The sequence below is a fragment of the Canis lupus genome, chromosome 32 (assembly GCF_011100685.1).
Source record: "Canis lupus familiaris isolate Mischka breed German Shepherd chromosome 32, alternate assembly UU_Cfam_GSD_1.0, whole genome shotgun sequence".
Lineage (NCBI taxonomy): Eukaryota > Metazoa > Chordata > Mammalia > Carnivora > Canidae > Canis > Canis lupus.
The window spans coordinates 30,910,587-30,930,740 of NC_049253.1; the positions used below are offsets into that span (position 1 = coordinate 30,910,587).

The 20,154-nt window shown below is 40.0% G+C and overlaps 1 protein-coding gene across 2 annotated transcripts in view; it reads right to left on the reverse strand.

Moving 5' to 3' along the window:
* The window catches only part of ARHGAP24 (Rho GTPase activating protein 24), a 743,240-nt gene that overhangs the window by 495,730 nt on the left and 227,356 nt on the right, over positions 1-20,154 (reverse strand). Inside the window, exon 1 of one of the 2 annotated variants that reach the window (XM_038582211.1) lies at positions 15,979-16,129. The exons of the other annotated variant lie outside the window; for it this stretch is intronic. The gene's annotated coding sequence lies outside the window, so the exon portion shown is untranslated. Of the gene's footprint in view, positions 1-15,978; positions 16,130-20,154 lie in introns of those variants that run through there. 2 annotated transcript variants of the gene reach the window in all.

Consider the following 20,154-nt stretch of genomic DNA (forward strand, 5'->3'; position numbering starts at 1 on the left):
TCACATTGTTGCATGGCCATTTTTATTTATATGTTGTTGAACTTGAAACCTGTCCGATATGACATCAAATACACTTATGGTCAAAAGGTGATCAACAAATCATGCAAAAGATTATAATCTTCTCAAAAGCCAGAGGGGAAATAGACTTCTTTAAGGAAGGAGTTCTTTAGGTTATGAAAAGTAAACAAATAAACATTCCCACCATACCAAAGATTCCCATGCACAAATCAACAGTGGTTGTGATGGTCCTATTTCTGCTGCTTGATGGCCCTGTCACTGGTGATACTCACAAGCTGTTCTTGTTTTACAACTGCCAAGCCAGAAAGGCACATGCAACCAAAAGCTTTCCTAGATTCCTGCAGACAAAAGATGATGATACCATATCAATGAGTCTCTTATTTACCCTCAGTAAATAAACACCTGTGGTCTCTTCCTTTTCATGGTTCTCAGTAACTTTCAACATGCACACTCCGTTAGCCAGGAAGTTACAAAAATGTTGGCATTTGTATAAAAGAAAACAGAACTCTGTAACCACTGAGTGTGACTAATGGTGGAAAATGCATTCACTAAAACAAAGAGTTCACTATCTATTTAAAATGAAAGATCAAAATCTCACAACAAGAATAACAGTAGCCTAACAACTTCATACGTTCCCCAGGGTTTGGAAGCTACCAAATCAAAACGAGATGCAAATATATATAAAATAAGCAGTACTATTAAAGGATTAAAATTGTCTTTCTCTATCCAAGAGAAATAACGCTGACACTCGTGAATTACAGCTAAGGAGAGAAACCCGAGTACCGAGTCACTATTATTCCTCTATCTGAGCATCCAAAAATGCTTGTAACACCTCTCATGTTATACGGCACTAAATTCAGACACACTATTGAAAATAGACATTCTGATAGAAGTCAATTTGCCCTCATACTTGATAATTCCAGATTATGGAGTTCCAGATTATTAAGTTTATCACAATAAACTTTTTCTGGACTCAACTGCTACTTGATTTGGGCTATTTCTCCTCTTTTTAGCATTTCCCATCAACCCCTCTGGTCCTTCTAGCTCCCTTCCCTCTTCCTGAAGCCCAAAAACAAAGCAGGGAAAGAGACTGTGATACACTGCAATTTCCAAGTCTCATCTTTTGGAAAAACAAAACGGCTTGTCAGGTTGGAGTATCTACTTTTGGCTTAGGTCTCTCCTTATCTTGAGGCTTCTCATGAAACTTTATCTCATCATAGTCAGAAAAGTCTATTTTCTATTGTTTCATTTCATATGTGAGAGACTTAAATCAATATGAAAGATATTAGGATAGTAAAAAGCATATAGTAATGTTGTATCATTTACTCTTTTTTCCTTAAGTTTCTGTTTTCATTACAGTATAGCTAACATACAGTGTTATGTATGTTTCAGGTGTACAACAATGATTTCATTCAATACTCTGGTGCTCACAACAAGAGAACTCCCTAATCCCCAGCATCTATTTCACCCATCCCCTCCACCCACTTCCCCTCTGGTATCCATCAGTTTATTCTCTAGAATACCAGTCTGTTTCTTGGTTTCTCTCTCTCTCTTTTTTTCTTTTAAAGCAAGACATGGAACTTGCAAGAGGTAAGGGATGTTGATACGGGGCTGTCATCTGCTCAATACAATTTTGAATTCATTAGAATTCAGAGCATGAAGCAGCTGAAACTTCTAAGGGAACCTAAGGTTCATTGTTCTGAAATGGCATTATGGATGCTCAGAGGAGTTAAAGGCTGTCATGACAGGACAGAATCTTTGGTCTTCTGGTCAACAATGCACTGTGGCCAGTGTTTTCCTTAAGCCAAGAAGCAAAGGTAGATTTATAACCAAAGTATAGATGAAAAATTTTGCTTCCAAGACCCCAGTAAGACTTAATCCACTCAGAATACCTCTCAGGACCTTTGCCCAGCATCACTGCTCTCTTCAGTCTAGTTTCTAGGCAGCCATGTGGGTGTGAACAGACTCTAGGAGTCCTGGTGATTTCTAGATAACACCTGAACTGAAATAAAGCCTGGTTGACTTATTAATATTAAATGAGGAAGAAAGTCACAGAACAGTAAGTGGTAATTAATAGCAGGAGAGACATGTTTCCATTACCATTTTTTGTAGTCATAATTTATGAATCTGATATTTATAGTTAAACACAAAAAAAATAGAAGAAACAAGAGGAACAGAACTGTTATTTTCCTAAAGTCTTGCTTTGAATGGAAGAAATATACCATACTAATCATCAGTAAGCTAAAAAATAAACAATTATAATCTCAAAAGCCATTAATTATGAAAACATTAGCAACTTAAAATTAGTCTAAGAAAGCATTTTTATGTAATAAAGCCCAAGACATTTAATATCATGCACAATTTAGTCAAAACTTTGAAGAGAATAAAGCAAGATAATAGGATAATTGATCAACCCAGAATACCAAGTCTTGCACTAACTCATAAATACCACTCATAAATGAAAAAATAAAAGTCAATCATGCTTGAATATCAGAAAAGTGTTAAAATAAACAAACCTATTAACAAAAGGTAAACTGCAGTCTGCAGAAAGAAGCATTTGTGTTGGCCTAAAAACATAAAGATTAAAATATCTGAGACTCAAAATTCTATCAGACGGTCTCTACGGGGAAAAAATTCATTAATAAGTTATATAATAATGAGGAATTTTATGATATAATTCATACGAGTTCTGCTTTTAAAAAAAATTGTTTTCAAACAAGCTGTAGACTCGTTTGTGGCCGTTTATTCACCATAAACAGAGGGCTACACTCAGGCCACAGAGGCAAACATACGGTTCTAATAGGAGTTGGGGCTGCCAGGTTAAGAACTCACCCCAAACTGCCAAACATCCTATGAATTGTTTACTACAGTTCTTAATCGTCAAAAAATAATAGGGCTTCCCTGCCTCTGATTAAAATCAACCACCACACAGAATTCAGTCTCTCCGAAAGCAGGCAGGTAGACAGATTCCTATGTGAATGCATTCTACAGAGAATTCTCTGGAAACTGCACAGTGGAATAGCAGGAAGTTGTAAGGTAAGGAACCACCGACTCAAAACAAAAACCCAGCTAATACCTTTGTTTCAAATCAAAGCCAAGATTTAAGATAAAAATTTAATTTGGCCCATTGGAAATAAGTTACCAGGGGCATTTGCTGCTTATCCCCAAGTCTGTAAACACAGCCCTAATTATTCTGGTTACAGTTTATGGGTCAACATTGGTATCAGGGATCAATCTCCAGTCCCTTAAGCAGTCACAGGATCTGTTCCCTGACAACCTTGACAAACGGCAGCACCAGCTCTAATGCAGCATATCCCAGACTCCGAGGAAACATCACCAGCAATTTCAGTCCATTCCCCCTTAGCCTCACATGTGTATTTACTTCTCTCTCTCTCTTTACACCTCTCCTCCATCCCCACCCCCTCCTGGATCAGGGTAATATGACCTTTACATATCATTTACTCTTTCTGAATTATTTTAGCATTTCACGTTAATAATACAGCTCATTAATGGTACCATCCGCTAATTGCTTGGCATTTTCACAAAATAGTTCGATACAATCTTATTTCATAGCTCTAAGACATGAACAAAATCTTTATTGCATCAAACACACAGAAAACAGCAGCATAAAGTATGCCACTATTATTATTCCTATACATCTGTCCAGAGAGGGTTATTTGCTAACCAAACAAGAACTACCCCTCACAAGCCACTAATATGCTTGAAAATAAATACATCAGAAGCAAAGTCCCAGATGTAATACCACTGAGCCACATGCAGACATGTGAAGGAAGTCTAAGCATGTAGCAGTCTCTCTTTTGAGATACAGGCAGTAACCCCCACTTTCCTGAGATCGCATCCTACACTCTTCAGAACTACCTGCAAAGCTGCATGGGGCAGCATGTTCTGGCATCCCATGGCTCCATGGCAAAGATCTCACCTGCTCCCATTGAAAAGGCTGTCTCAACCAGCTGAGCCATGTGCTACACAGCCAACTGGCTCTATTTGTCCTTCCCTGTTTCAGAAAGGAGTCCCTCAGAGCCATCAAGCCCCAGTCCCAGACTCATGTCAGGGAAGCTAAGGATACTCCCTGGAATGTTCCACAAATTAAACAGTAGAGGATGGGACCACAAACAGAGAGATAATAAAAGCAGGCACAGAAAGAAGGCTCCCTGTTTCTCAGCCTTACACAGCAGTTGCCAGGAACGGAAGCCTCTTCCCCCCACCATTTGCTCACCTTCAGTGATTATTTGACTCTGTAAGGCAGCGCTTAAAGAGATTAACCAGTTTTTGTTGTTGTTGTTAATTCTTGTTTTTGATTTCTGCAGGAAATCCTTTAACTATTTAATATCATCAGGCTTACTTCATGGTTTCTCAAAAATATGAACAGCATAATATAAGAGAAGAATGTATAGCAGTAGTATGGTTTGAAGACTGAATTGAATGAAAATCTACAGTGTGTTGAGAAAACATTCATATTAGGTGGATTCAACATAATTAATATTATTACAATGAATTTGTTTTAAAATGTAACTAAAACCAGAAAATAGTATAAATTACACCTTGATTTTAATATGCTATATTTTTCAGCTGCCTTTAGGGTTAATCTAGGCTCAGCAAAAATACTTTTTAAAATTGTAGTTACAGGGGCACCTGGTGGCTCAAGGGTTGAGTGTCTGCCTTTGGCTCAGGTCATGATCCCGCATCAGGCTCTCCACAGGGAGCCTGTTTGTCCCTTGCCTATGTCTCTGCCTCTCTGTCTCTCGAGAATAAATAAATAAAATTAAAAAAAAAAAAAAAAAAACTGTAGTTACAGATTCACTTGTACTTTTCTCAGCCACAATTCCTCACCTAAACAACCAAACACCAAACACCCATGAGTGACTGTTTTCTCTATTTTGCCAGAATGGTACACTAGTAAGTACCCTTCTAGTTGCAGAGAAGAGGAGGTGATTCATTGTATGCATTGGCTGCCTTAGGCTAGCATTTGCAGTTAGTTGTCTCCAGGACCCAAAGTGTGGAAGGCCTCTGAGGAATAGGGCAGTGTGGTAGGAAAATCAGTCACCAAAACTCCAGAGCCTCATCTGCCTTGTCCAGACTGAATTGGGAGGCAAACCACACAAATCACCTACATCACTCTGAACTCACTTTCCATATTGAGTTTGAAGTAAAATGGTTATAGCTATTTTCTAAGTGGGCCTTTGTCCAAAAAATTCATTCTGAGGGGAATGTAACATTAATTGTGGAGGCCTAGCATGGATGATGAACATGAAAGATTACCAAAAAGATTTTTTTTTAATTCTGTAATTTCAACCTTCCCCTGAAGTCTACATTTTTACCAAATTTATAGGAAAAGGGAAGTTACACATTTCAACTTCCCTTCCCTTTCCCTCTTTTCTTACAGGTATTAAGTCCCAGATTCGCCAAAGGGAGGAGAAAGTAGGGGTTCCCTTTCATTCCTGGAAAATAACAGGTTGGCTTTGGTTTGCTAGACAACAGTTTTATCCATCCAACATAGTCACAGTTCTAAGAGCTGAATATAAGCAATAGTTTAAAAGTATACAGATCGCATTAAAAAACCAAGGACTTGACAAGCAAAGGAGATAAAATAGATGAAATAATTTTAATAAACTGATCCTGTGATTTAAGTACTTCCAAAGCAAAGTTCACATTAAATTTGAAAACGTTACCAAAGTTCTTGAGGCTGCCCTGGAAAAGTCACTCTTGCTAAATGGATTCCATCCTTAATCTGACCTGGAATATGGCAAAGTCAACCCAACTACAGAAGAAGTCAGACAGGGAACCAGAAGTCCTAATGTCACTCACCAACATATAGAGAACTGTTAGGCAGGTGGTATTTCTCAACATAGAGAATCAAATCTATGCATTTATTGCCTTAATCAGAACATTTATTTGGACAAGAGAAATGTCTACTTATATTGAATGGAAACTTCTATAAGCCATTTCATTAAAAATATGGCTGTCAGGAGGAACTTCACACCCAAAAAACTATTCTTAGTATGTTTTTAAGTTATATTTGCACACCGTACTACAAAGCTGAGGTTTTTCCTGCCTTTCTTACTGCATAGTCAATATATAGTGGAGGGAGCTGGAGGCACTCTTTCCCATGCATCGTAAACACCTGTTGTCATCTAAGAATAGATATTGTTTTGCATTTGTGTTACTGAAACCGCAAAAAGTATACAAAATTTCATTTCCAATTTCCCAGAAGACTTTATAAAATATGGAGTTAAAACTAGTCCTTTAACTTCATTTGCTAGTTCCTAATGGGAACGTTCTTGCAATTCAGGGAGGGAAGCTTCTTTGTAGTGAGGGACTATCACACACATTACAAGACATGTGGCACTTTTGGCCTCTGGGCACTAAATACCAGTTCACTCAACCTTTGTGATGACCAAGAACACCCTCATGCATTTTCAAATGCCACCTAACGAGTGGTATTACCCATGCCCCCAAACCCACAGTTGATGAAAACTAGCCCAGTGGTACATGAAATTTATCAAGGAAAGGTCAAGCTAAACTTTGTCACATAATTTATAAGGCTTCCAATCCTCACTCCTCTATAAAGTCAAACATCTGCTTTTTGGGACCTGTTAATATATGTACACATAGCCATACATAGCCATATCCTTACCAGAATTGCTCAAAAGGAACACATGACCATATAGTGACAGAAACTTTTTCAAGGCTGGAACAATCTTAGAAAGTATTTATTCCAATCCTCTTATTTTACAGAGAAGGAGACTAAAGTCCAGAAAAGCTACATGATTTGCCTGAGTTCATAGATGCTAATTAATACCAGAAGTAGGATCCAGCCCACAACCTCCCCTCTTTCTTCTGCTCCCACTCTTCTCTAACCACAGAACACAAAGCAGGAAAGGATCTTTGGAAATACTTCTTAAGCTACCATTAAATATGAAATTTCACCTGTGGTGAGCCAGAAAGTAGACTTTCGTTTTCCCTGACACTTTTGTCTCGAAAAATACTTTCACACATCACTAAAAACTTTTTAAATGCTAATAATAGGGACCCACTGAAAAGCTACTTTTTAAAAAATCCAGGGGAAAAAATGTTTAAAGAAATTTTTAAAAATCCAAAGGAATATTTATTTTTTTAATGTCAAAGAAAGTCCTCAAGTCTTTTCTAGTGAATTTGGATGCTGTGTTTCAAAGAGTATATTCTTAAGTCTTACAGTACACACACCCTCCAACCCAAAAGCAAATATAACAGTAAATTACATTAAACACAATAATGAATAAAGACTGGTCAAGCCAATAGCATCCACTCTCTCTTACCAGTAACATGGCATTCAATAAATAAATATCTTAAACTATTTCACTCTTTCCTTTGAGGAGAAAACATTCCAGTATAAAAATTACTATCATTTTCATTTTTACCCAAAGGATTTTTTTATCATCAGTATTAGTTTTACATTAACTAGATTGTCAATGTCTTCTTGTCTGCATGTGCTTTTCAAAATAAATATCTCAATTAGTAAAATATTGAGTGCAGTTTTTTATGAGCTCTTAATTCCTAACTTTGCAGCTGTTCAGGCATCTGGACTATTATCATTAAACTGTTTCAAATTGAACACAACTTAGATATTCAAGGCTCAGGGCTACTCAAAAGAATTTTACCTTTTAATCTTGTAGTGCTAGAAGAAAGTATGGTTATCTAACTACTTAGTGTCCTTCTACATACAAACTAATTGATGTCCGTGGGACTCAGCCACCTACACTGTGAGCAGACAGCATAGAAAAAATTGAGGAAAACAAGTCCTATAACACGGGATGGCATTCTGTGGAAAATTTAAATCCCTAGCCAGTATAATACAACAGGTACTCTTAGCTATTCTTAAATAATTTACATATAGCCTTATCTAATTTTTTCATGAATTCCAAATACCACTTTTGAATACAGAATCATCCTTCATCACCTAGAGGGCTTGTTAAAACACACATGAATGGGCACAGGTGGGGCTCCGTAATTGGCATTTCTAATAAGTTCCCAGGTGAAACTGATGCTACTGGCTCCCGGGCCACACTTTGAAAAATGCTGCTTTAAAGGATTTTTTACAATACTTTTTTGGCAGTTAGTAAACAGAAATGTATTTTTTTCACTGTACCCAGTGTGCAAGATGCACCTACACACAACACAAAACAGAAATCAAAACATATGAAACTCTTACTTTTAGTATATATAACGAATCCTGATTTTCCCCCATTCCATTCCATCCTTTTCTATTCCTTTTCATTTAAAAAGAAACATTGGTCATGAACCACTAATTTGATTTTATGAACACTGATAGATCAAAATCCACAGTTTGAAAAATACTGCTCAGGTCTCCCATGTTCATCATTTAATTTGATAATAGCAACTGTTAACATGCATTGATACCAGGTGCCAGATACCCTCCCAGTCTCTTTACAAGTGTTGCTCACTTCATAAATTAAAAACCCATAATAACGTTATTAAGGGGCTATTATTAAATGCCCATATCCATAGAGTGGAAATCTCTGGTTCAAGGAGATGATGCAACCTGCTGAAGCTCAAAGTTGGTGCGTTTTCAGAGCCATGTTGGAACAGAGAACGAATTCCAGAGCATAATGGCAAAGATCTCTCCTTCAGAGTGAGATATTTTCATTTTGAAACCCAGATCTACTCTTTAGTTGTGTGATTCTGGTAAGTTTCTAAGCCTCTCCAAGTTTCAGTTTTCCCATCTATAAAAGAGAAATAATAACAGGGCCTCCTCGAGTGGCAGCCGTGAGAATTAAAGGGGATGATGACCTACCACAAGTGGTTGGCATGACTATACATAGTAAGGCTCCAATAATTGTTATCTATTATCAGACAGAGACCACATTCTCAGTTGCCACACCATACAAAGCCTCCCTTCCCTTGGCTTCTAGTCCCAGTGTTGTCTCTGGATTGGCCTTTTCTCTATTCCTTGGCTTCTGAGGATATCAGGTTATCCTAGGACCTTGCTACTGTCCTTCTCCCATCCATCCTCTCTGGCAGCTTCACCTGTTGTGCAAAAGTTCTCAGAACTCCTCATGCACATAATTCCTTGTGGTTTCCACCTGTCTCTAGGAACCAAAAACCAAGGCTCTGCCATGGAATCTGCCACCTTGAACCTAACAGCAAAAATACAGAAAAGTTCTTTTTTTCCGTGATGAAATAAGTTGTTACCAAAAGATGAAGTCTTTAATCAGCAAATCACAATTGTGAGAAGGCTGAGTCCTTTTGGATACCCCGTAGATGCCTTTATATAAAATCATCAACACCGCATTGACTATTTTACAATTACAATTGAATCTTTATGAGGTTTGAATACCAAATGAAACTCTGAAGGTGCTACTCATATGGCTATTTCTAGATTTATGAAATGAAGTTGCAACAAGATAACATCAGGCTCTTTTGACTTCTCTGGCTCATCTTTTCTTTCTAGAAGTTCTTTCATGTGAGAAATTTTTAAACCATCATGTGGGAAACATGTTTGAATGAATGAAACACTAAAAGGTGACCCTTTGGTCTTCTTTGGAGGATGGAGCAGTCTCTTCTGTATCTTCACAAACAGGAGATGCATTTCAACACAGGCCCTGTAGTGAATGTCCCTCCTTGAGAAAGACTGGCTTGGAAATCACTTCCCCTTTGCTCACTTCACTTTTGTGTGACCAGTGAGTACTACCACCACTAACTCAACTTTTCTCCCCTTCTCATTTGCTCCCTCCAAGAAAATCATCCTTTCATGCTGTATTTCAGCTTTCTTAAATTGGGCCTCCAGTCCTCTGACCAAGGACCACTTGCTCCTTCTCATTCCTCCACCTCCACCTCTTGCTCACAGAGTTCCTGGGGTTTATGTCCCACATATGGGAATTAAGTAATAGGGATAGATCAGTGAAACCCCATGGATCATACCTTTTCTATTTACTTCTCACCAGAAAATAGTCTGGTCAGGCTGATCGTAAATTGATTCAGTTACCAGTCTAAAAGGTTTCTGGAATCTCTTTCCTCACAGGAGAACCTTAATAGTGGCAACTCCCCCCAGGGACCTCAACTCATCAGCACAAGATACTGTCACCTGAAAAAGCCATAAGAACGTACCAAGGCGAGTTAATGGAGATCATGTTGAGAACAAGGTCCGTAGTCCGTACTGTACATCAAACTCATAAAACACACAGACTTTTAATACTTTAAAATTAAGAATAGAAAAAGGACAAAGAGGAAGATGATATAGTAAAAATAGCAGGCTATCTGGACTTAGATAGATATGATTTGGGTTCTTGACTCTCTCCCTTCTATGTTCCCTTAGGTGAGCTTCTTTATCTCTCTAAGCCTAAACATTCTCAGGTAATGGGGATAATAATATCTGAAATAAATAGAACAGATATTACTGCTAGAACTACTAATCACTTCTAATTACTTCTAGAACTATAAGTCATATATGTAAAAACAACTCGTGGAGTGTTTGGTACTTAGTAGGTACTTAATTCATTAGAGTGATTATCACTATGAGAGTCTGTGAGACTCAAAGAAAGAAAAAAAATTCAGGACAATTTCCCCCAGGAAGTTGGAAAACTTACTTTGTTTTCTGAAAACCCAATGTGGGGGGCAACCGCAATTACATAGGGATAAGCCTCAATTTATTGATAGATTTAATTTGTAACAAAAAGAATGTTTTCTGTTTCTCAGAAATCTCCGAGGGAACTCTTGTATACACTTGTGATACATGTACTGAAGAAACACACATGTATGGCCTTAAATACTGATTTTCAAAATTATTCAGACATGATTCCTCCTCTAAGCTTTTCAAGAAATGTAACATTTGGGGCAAGTCTATTTTATCCAGGGAGTACAAAAACAGTACCTAGAATGTTTCTAGGAACCACGCACACACACATACACACACACACACACACACACAAGATCTGGAAAAATTATTGGCTCTAAAATACTAAACTGAAGTTACAAAATAGAGACTTATAAATACTTAACTACACATCTAAAAAAGGGTGAAACATATACAAAATGAAGGTAATTCAATGTATTTCCATAATGGATTTGAGTTAACTTAGTTAAAAGGTATAGGTATGATAGGTGAATAAAAGAATGCCAACTGTTACTTGTAGCCTTGTCTAGGTCTTCTTGTAAGCATCAAATTTAGTTCTGAGTTTCTTGTGTGACAAATCCAAATGAGAAACATGGTTATTTCTTAGTCTCTTTTCTTTTAACAAAAGAAACAACACTAGTTAATCATAAGAGACACAGTTTTTAAAGTAGTAAAAGCAAAAATGAATTTACAGAGATCTTTATGCAAAGAATATTGAAATACATAACAAAAAGTGCCAAGGTATTTTGCATGCCACCTCTTTTATGTTGACTCAGTAAAATCCAGAGCACTACATTATAGCCTAGCATGATGAAGACAATGTAACAAACAGGTGTTGTAATGTGAGTGGGATAGGTAAGCCTCTGGTCATATAATTTGATAAAAATAGAGAGCATGGAAGATTTAGGAAACTGAGTAGACTATTACTCTTAAATATCAATGCTTGCTCTTCTACTCTTCTCAAAGATATTATATAAGGAACAATTTGAGCTTAAGGTCCCTGACTGGTGACTAAAACACAAGCATTATGCATTCTTAATTGACAAACCATGAGCTAAACAGTACAGGTAGGCAAGTGACAGAGGTATTACTGCTCTGAACATGAAACAAGTCCATTTGTATATTGGTTCAATGGAGAATAACCTTCTACATGACAGGCAGCAGAAATAACTGTAGAGTAAGACAAAGTTTTTCAGGAAGAAACTCTGGATTTGCCTAAGTGCTCAAATGAGATGAAAAGTAAATCAATAGGGGCACCTGGGTGGCTCAGTTAGTTAGGCATCTGCCTTCAGCTCAGGTCATGATCCCAGGGTCCTAGGATCAAGGCCCACATTAGCTCCCGCTAAGTGAGGAGCCTGCTTATCCCTCTCCCCCTCGCTCATTATTTCTGTCACTATCTCTCTCTCTCTCTCTCTCTCAAATAAATACATAAAATCTTTTTAAAAATTAATATAATAAAAAATCAGTAACATGAAAACAGATGCCCCTCTGAATTTCCTCCTCTCCATCCACCTCCACATTCTCCTTTAATTAAATCCAACCTCCTCCAAGCACTAGCACTCAAGATAATTATTAAATAGGCAAAATTAGTATTTCTATTTTGTTTGATTAATTAAAATGATTGCCCATCCACAGGCAGCAGAGTCTCCAAATTTAATTCCATTATTACTCCTCACAGCCAAACCCAGGACCTCCCACTGGGATTTGATAGATTAAAGACTTTATAGTATAATATAAAAAACAATTGTGAAAAACGCATATCTATTAAAACTGTTTCCATTATCTTTAAACTCAAGTATATTTTGTGGTTTTTCAAAAGAAAAAGATGATTCCATAGTAGTTTTTTTGCTTTGCTTTTGCTTTATAATTTCAAAAGCACAGATTTTATCTATCATAGGAATTAAACAGGCATGTGTGGGTTGATCTAGGAAGCGAATTATATTTCGTAGCATTGTCACTTTTGGAAAATGAAGTGAATTGCAGTCCACTGGTACTTTATTCATTTATAACTTTACTTGCCCATTTATTAAGGAAACAATTACACGTATCTATTATACGTTTCAGACACTGGGCTGGGCACTAGGATACAGAAGCTCCTCCACCCCCAAGATAACTGTTAAGGAACTCATTGTAGTTGGTTGGTAGTAACATTTAATAATAAACATTATTAAAAAATAATTATTCAAAGTATGTTCAAAACACCATGGAAACAGACAAGAAGAAATGGTTTATCTTTCCTACATAGAATTGGGTAAATTCTCCCAAAGTTCCAGTTGAAATGGGTCACCAAGAATCAAGTGGGACTTTCCAGGCAAAGGGAATTCCTGGAGAATGGAAATCCATGAGCAAAAATTCTGAAGTGTGAACAATGAGGAGTCCTTGTGCAGGAAGAAGAAACTAAAAAGTAAGGGCTTTGAAAAGCTTCTAGTCACTATACTAAAGAGTTTAGAGTTAATGTTGTGAGTTATTGGGACCCTGGGATCCATCATCAAAGGTTTTAGAACAAGGGATTGACACAATTAGATCTGTCCTTTTTATAAATTGTAGCAATGCCACAGTCCAGTGTAGATGCTGCTTAAAAGCTCACATGTACACAATAACTTCTGAAAACTGAACATTCCTTGAATCAGAACAATCCCCCCACTTTCAAATGTGCTTTGCCTTAGCCACTAAAGCCATCATAATCTTATAAAATTTGAGCTCAAGTAGCAAAGACAGGCGGGTCACCATTTCAAGACTCAATCTGAGCCTTGAACTCTTCACATGAAGAGCATTAACTTCATGGCAAAGTTGACTATTTACAATTTTATTTTGTAATGCTCTTCTCCAGCTGGGAGAAATGTTAATCCTCTGGCCACTGATTTAAGAGTAAAACAAGCACCTTCGGATTTTAAATCCCGTATGCTTTTCTTCTCAGGAACATGTGACCATTATAGAATACACGCCTCAGGTTCTTGTTATAGTCAACCTCCTCCATACCCACGTGTGAATAATTGAGGGGCTGTGCCTTCCACTGGCTCTACCCACCTTCTCCATATGGTTTTTCCAAAGCACTTACCTTTACCAAAAATTGACACGTGGCAGAAAGAAGGGATCAGTATTACATAAGCTCAACTCATCAGGAAAGAACACTTCACGACTAGCTGAAAAATACCACGGGGAAATAACTACAGGTAGCTAGGTGACCCCACAGCTCTGCAAACCCTAAAAACAGAAACAAAAGGCCTGGTCTGGATTTTGCAGCAGTTCTGCCTGCTTTTAGCCCTATGAAGCCAACCCGGGCATTAATAAGCCAAAAAGAAAACATACTTGAATGGACCAGAAAGTTACAACAAAACTACTAAGGCACTATTGGTAAACATCAAGTAGGCTTTGGCCAAGACAGCAAAGTAATCAGACTCAAACCACTTATTACCACCTGTTGCACATTCCTTCCCCTTCCTGCCCTTCCCTTACCCCCCCCACCCTCCATCCTAGAGAGTTTAGGAGCACACAGTAAATAAAGCTCTGACCAGTAAAAATTCTCAGGGCTTTGGCCATTGCCATATCAAGCAAAATCGGAAAGCAACCCACTGGAGATTAAGCCCAGAATGCTTTTCTCTTTTACACTTAAACCTACACTCTTGTCTAGAAGGGTACAGTGCTATTTGTTTTTTGTTGTTGTTGTTGTTGTTGTTTTTTGTTTTCCTCGAGAACTTAGTTTTTCCTCACTTACTATCAGGTTGTGTTTTCAAATGGTTCAAATTCACCAGCAGAAACAGCACAAAAGAACATTCTTACTCAGAAACCATCCACCTCTCAATTCCAAATCCCTGAGATTAGGTAATAAAACAAAATAATACAGTTGGAAGCCAAAGACAGACTGAGTTTCAACAGCTTTTCAGATGTAGAAAAAAATTACAGGTTCTCCTTCCTTTTTCTCACACTAGTTGTGTATTCCTTACACATACCTCAAACTAAATTCCAAATCTAAAAAACTCATCGTTTATCACTTATTCCTACTTAAAGGTCTTCCACCAAGTACATACCTCCTTGGAGTGGAAGGGGAATGTTATTTATTTTAAAGTTTTGCCAATATCTCAGTCCTCCAGGATGTCTACAGTGAATTCTCTGACAACACAGTAATGGATCTAAAGAACAGATTCCTTGACTCGCTACCTGAAGGTCAGGCACTCCAGAAATACAAGAAGGGGAATTGTATTGTTGGGCTCCCTTAGAAATTGAAATGTCCCCCCAGAGAAGAGGAAGTATTAAGAAATATAAAAGGGAGAGCGAGATCTTAGCAAGTCTGATGTGGCTTTATACTTGTCTTCTGGTTTTTTCTAATCTATTAATTCTCTGTGTTTTATGATGCCCAGCTTAATACCAACATCCATTCTTGCCCTTAAGGGTTGGCTTTGAGTTCTAATTAGAATCAGGGGACAGACTGTGCTTAATCGGTCTGTCCATCTTCTTCTCAATAATTGCGTAAATCTCTTAACTGTACTGTAAACATCCCCAGACTTCAATTAATTTGCCTTCCTTAGTAGACACAGTAACACACATTGTTTTACTTACGCGTAAGCAAGCCCCTTACTACTTTTATATCCCAAATACCCAATATGATTTATGCATTTCCTCTTTTTAGAAAGAGATGAAGTGATGATGTCTTGCCAAGGTTTTTTGTTTTGTTTTGTTTTGTTTTTTAAAAGAGAGAGTAACAAAAACTATGATGGAAACACAAATACTTTGGAGATTATCTTTTATTTCAAATGAATTAAACAGACACAGACTACACAGGGAGTCCGGGCTCCCTAGTACCAGTGGATACCGAAAACCTAATAGCTGCAAGAAATCTTACTCTTAGAGTAGTATCTCCCCTTCTATTTGAGGACTTAGAAAAGAAACACTGTCCAGACTATTTCTTTTAAGGACAACAAATTACCTATTCATACCCAGGAGAGGATGGATAACGCCTTCAAAAAGTCACTCCTTAAAAAAATCTAAACAAGATCTTCAGGGTGGCTCGAAATTCACCAGATTCCCTATCATTTTGCGCTTGCGGTGAAAGAATTCGTCATTGGTACCTACCTCTGCGTGCCTGCTGTCTAGGGGAATCCTCCAAGGCAGTAGCGGCCACAGACAGAGAAGGGGGGTGCGGGGGGGAGGGATGGATGGGAGGTGAGATGACCTGCACACTTTCTATTAATCCATCTACGTTTCGGGCCAGAAGCACGAACTACCGCCCCCGGCCGGGCCCGGGACGCCGGGTGCTCCTCGCAGCTGTGCCGCAGCCCCCGCGCCCCCCGCGCCCCCCGCGCGCGCCCCCCGCGCCCCGCGCCCTCACCTACCCGGGCCCGGGCACACGGACGCTCCACGGACGCGGGCCGGCGGCTGCTCCGAGCGCAGAGGCTCCCAGGACGAGCCGAGGGAAAAGGAAAAGCAAAGGCGGGGGCAGGGCCGGCCGCTGTACTTCCCGCAACAAGGGGAAGTGTCGCGCCCCGGTGCCCCCGGGCGCTCCGCAGCTGTGGCTCGGGGGGAGCGGGGCGGGGGCGGCCGCGGGGCTTTCCCCGCCGCCCTGCGCGCCGCGATCCCCCCGGGGCCTCGGAGACCCTCGGCGCCCCGCCCGCTGCCCCCGGAGCGCGGCCGAGTTGCCACACGCGCTTGAGAAATCCTAGCAGTTGCGCAAAGAGCCGCAGAAGTTAGAGAGAGGGATTGTGCGAACGTGCGAGTGCGCAGCGCAGGAGGCTGGAGCCACTGAGCGGGGCCGACCGCAGGCGCAGCCCGGGTTCAGGTTTCATCTGGCAACTGGCAGCTCCCGAGGACTCGAGCCGCGCTGCTGGGGAGGCGGGAGGAGCCCGCGAGCCGCCGCCGGGGTTCCTCGGAGCCTGGGCCGCAGCTGACATCCCTGGTTCCTTACTCGGGAGCCCCGACCCGGGGCTGTGGGCGCCGAGCAGGAGGGAAGCCTGCACTTCTCCGGCCCACCCGCCCGCACAGGTTGCACTCGCTTCCCCCGGCTCCCTCTGAAAAATCTCGTTTCCCCCATCAGAATTACCTGGCTCATTAAACCCGCACCCCTAGAGGCGCTTATTTGGATGGATGCCCTCAGCTCCTTAGAGAAATGCAAAGCACACGCACTCCCTTATCACGAGCTTGGAGAGCTCTCAGAATCGCCCGGGACGGAAGAAGGGACAGAGTGGTCACATCTTGGCTGATGCAACCCCCTCTCTTCCCGCCACCACCAAAACCGCCTGTTCCGAATCCAGATCCTACGATCTCAGTCACCTGGAAAGCCACCTAACTCCATTATTTCAAAGAGCTTTAAGAACATCTCTGCTTTAGATCGCTTTAAAACCATCACTGGATTTCTTTTTTTTTTTTAATTTTTACTTATTTATGATAGTCACACACACAGAGAGAGAGGCAGAGACACAGGCAGAGGGAGAAGCAGGCTCCATGCACCGGGAGCCCGATGTGGGATTTGATCCCGGGTCTCCAGGATCGCGCCCTGGGCCAAAGGCAGGCGCTAAACCGCTGCGCCACCCAGGGATCCCCATCACTGGATTTCTTTAAGACGCAATATGAGTGTTCTCATTAGGAATCTCCAGTGATATGGAAGAGGAGCACACGTGCAAATTTAGAAACAGCAAAAATAAAAACCCATGTAGGCACTTCTTTTTTCCTCTTTTATCTTCTTTCTTGGAGTCTTTCTTCCTGGTCATCCGCACCATCCCAACCCGATGCCCCGCTACAAAGCTGATTTTCTGGCTGAGGAATTCTCAGCCCTTTAATGAATCGAATTAACTTCTGCAGGGGGAATCATCTCTCCTTTGGCATTTCCTTTTTAAAAAGGGGGGGGGGGGTTGGAGGGGACGCTGAGTGGCTCAGTGGTTGAGAGTCTGCCTTTGGCTTGGGCCTTGATGCCGGGGTTCCAGGGATCAAGTCCCGAGTTGGGTTCCCATGGGGAGCCTGCTCCTCCCTCTGCCTACGTGCCTACCTCTCTGTCCCTCATGAGTAAAATAATTCAATCCTTAAAACTAAACAAATACAATAAAATGTGTGTGGAATCCCTAACCAGAAGCTTATTTATTTAGTTTATTTTCTAATTGGTAGGACTAAATGACCTTTATCAACCCACATGGCTTTATGTGTTCCAGCTCCACCCTGGCAGGTAAATGCCAACGGGCAGTTTTAAATGAAAGCCAGAAAACAATGAAATTAACCAAAACGAAATCTGCACACATTCGATGCACTCAAAAGCCTCAGGAAGACAAGTGTCAATAAGTATGATTCAAGATGGTGACATTTAAAAAAGGCAAGGAAACGATCACATCAGTAACCTATTTCAGGATCTAACAATTATTACCCCAAGCAATTTAGACTCAAGACAATACGAAATTAAACTCAGGGTGGTTACTGGGTAGTCCCTGATCCAAAGGTTAAGAGATGCCTCTGGACACAGCCTTGTAACCAGACCTTGCCCTTCACATCTCCTGATTTCTGTCCTTACGCTTTCCATTTGATATTGCTTCATTGACATGCGTGATGTATGTGATTGTCTTAAGCTGGACAATACAACTGAAAGATAGGAAGATTTTTCACTTGAGGATTAAGCATGGGGGAGGTATACCTACCAAAGCCCCTGGCTTTCCCTCTCACTTCTCTGCAGAAAGACAAGGATCAACATATTCCTTTTCTAGAAGCCCCTGAGAGACATAGCAGAGATCTTTGTTACAACAGAGTATAACCCGAATTAGAAAATGCTTGGTTGTTCATTAGACTGTTATTCCTCTCTTAGTTCTGGATTAATTGGGACTGGGAGACATGCCTCATACTGCTTGTAGCAACCGTAAAGGAGAAATAAACTCTTAAACAGAGATGTGCAAGACTCTAACCAAAGGAGCATGTTGGTGTTATTGATCCAGACTCCAGGGCAAAGATGGCATCTATCATTCGATTCCCAGAGCATCTAGGGAGAACTTACCCAGGGCATTACGTAAAGCTGAATTTTAGCAGTCAACTCAATACTGAGTTAAAAGCATGCTTGAGATACACTTCACAAAACCTGCAAATGCTTCAGGAGTGCGGGCTAACTTTCCTGAAGATTCCTAAGTCATAGACACCCTCAGAAGAAAGGTTTATGAAAGTTGGTATAAAAGACAGGCAGGGTTGGAGGGACCTTAGATTTACAAGAGAGAAGTTTAGTGCTTCCAAGACTAAGGGGATTTTAGGGACCTAGAAATGCAATAGGAAGGAAAGAAAGAGGAAGAGGAGGAGAGAAAGAAGATAATAGCCTCACTACATTTGGACAAGTTTGAGTATCAGTATTGCCAGAGTCAAGGATAAAAGAGCATCCATAGACAAAGCCCCCTGGATGCTGTTTCTGTCAGGCCACTTTGATTGGAATTTAGTTAAAGGAATCTCAACCAGAATTTGTACAATCGCTTTGTCTAATGTTTCAAGCACCTAAGTCAAAGGAGACTAGTAAACACATGGGGGTGGGAAGGTAACCTAAGAGATGCAAATTTCCAGTTTGAATTTTTTTTAAAAACCACATATATGAAAAAAAATAAAAAATAAAAATAAAAACCACATATATGAATTAAAAATATGTTTTTCCTGAAAGTGTTCATATTCCTTGCCAGATTCTTTGAAGACCTCAGCATAGAGTAATGTATTGTCATGTTACCCACTTGCCTGTTAATGTCAGATTCTGGGACTCTTTAGTTATGTTTTCTTTTGGGAACACATACATTCCTAAGAGGGCAAAAAACATAGTAACAAAACTGAATAGTCAACAACTGCCAAAATCCTAACATTTCCTTCAGGCTCTCACCAACAATGCAGAATTTGTGTGGGTATACTGGAACATGCCAGGATCTGATTTCAGTATTAAGATAGAGGCTGTGCTTTAAAACACATCTATTTCAAAATGCCTGGTTTAGTTTTGTTCTCTCTTTGTATTTCCTGGAAGAAGTTCCCTTTTGAGAACACCAGCTTTTGTCTTAACTAAGTAAGGAGGGGATATGATTTGAGGGAGTTTCATGCCTACTATTCCCAAAACCATGATTCAGGAAAAGGGGACATATTACTACTATTAAAAAAAAAATCCAGTGAAATCCTTGTAAGAAAGATAATAAAGAAGAGAAAGTATAAAAGAGAGAAGGGCTACTATGGTGTCAGTCCTTCCCGACTCTCTAATTTCATCACAGGCCTGTTGTCAGTCAAGGGCTTTTTTTTTTTTTTTTTTTTTTTTTTTTTTAAGATTTATTTATTTATTTTAGAGAGAAAGAGAGAGAGAGAGTGACAGGGGTGCAAAGGGAGAGTATCTTCAAGCAATCCCTGCTGAGTACGGAGCTGGTGTAGGGCATGGGGCTCCAACCCATGACCTGTGAGGTCATGAAACCATTACTTGAGCCTAAACCAAGAGGCCAACACATAACTGACTGAGCCACCGAGGCGCCCTAGTCAAGGACTTGAAAAATGAAGCATGTTATGTGCCTGTTGAGATTCTGGGGAAGCATAGT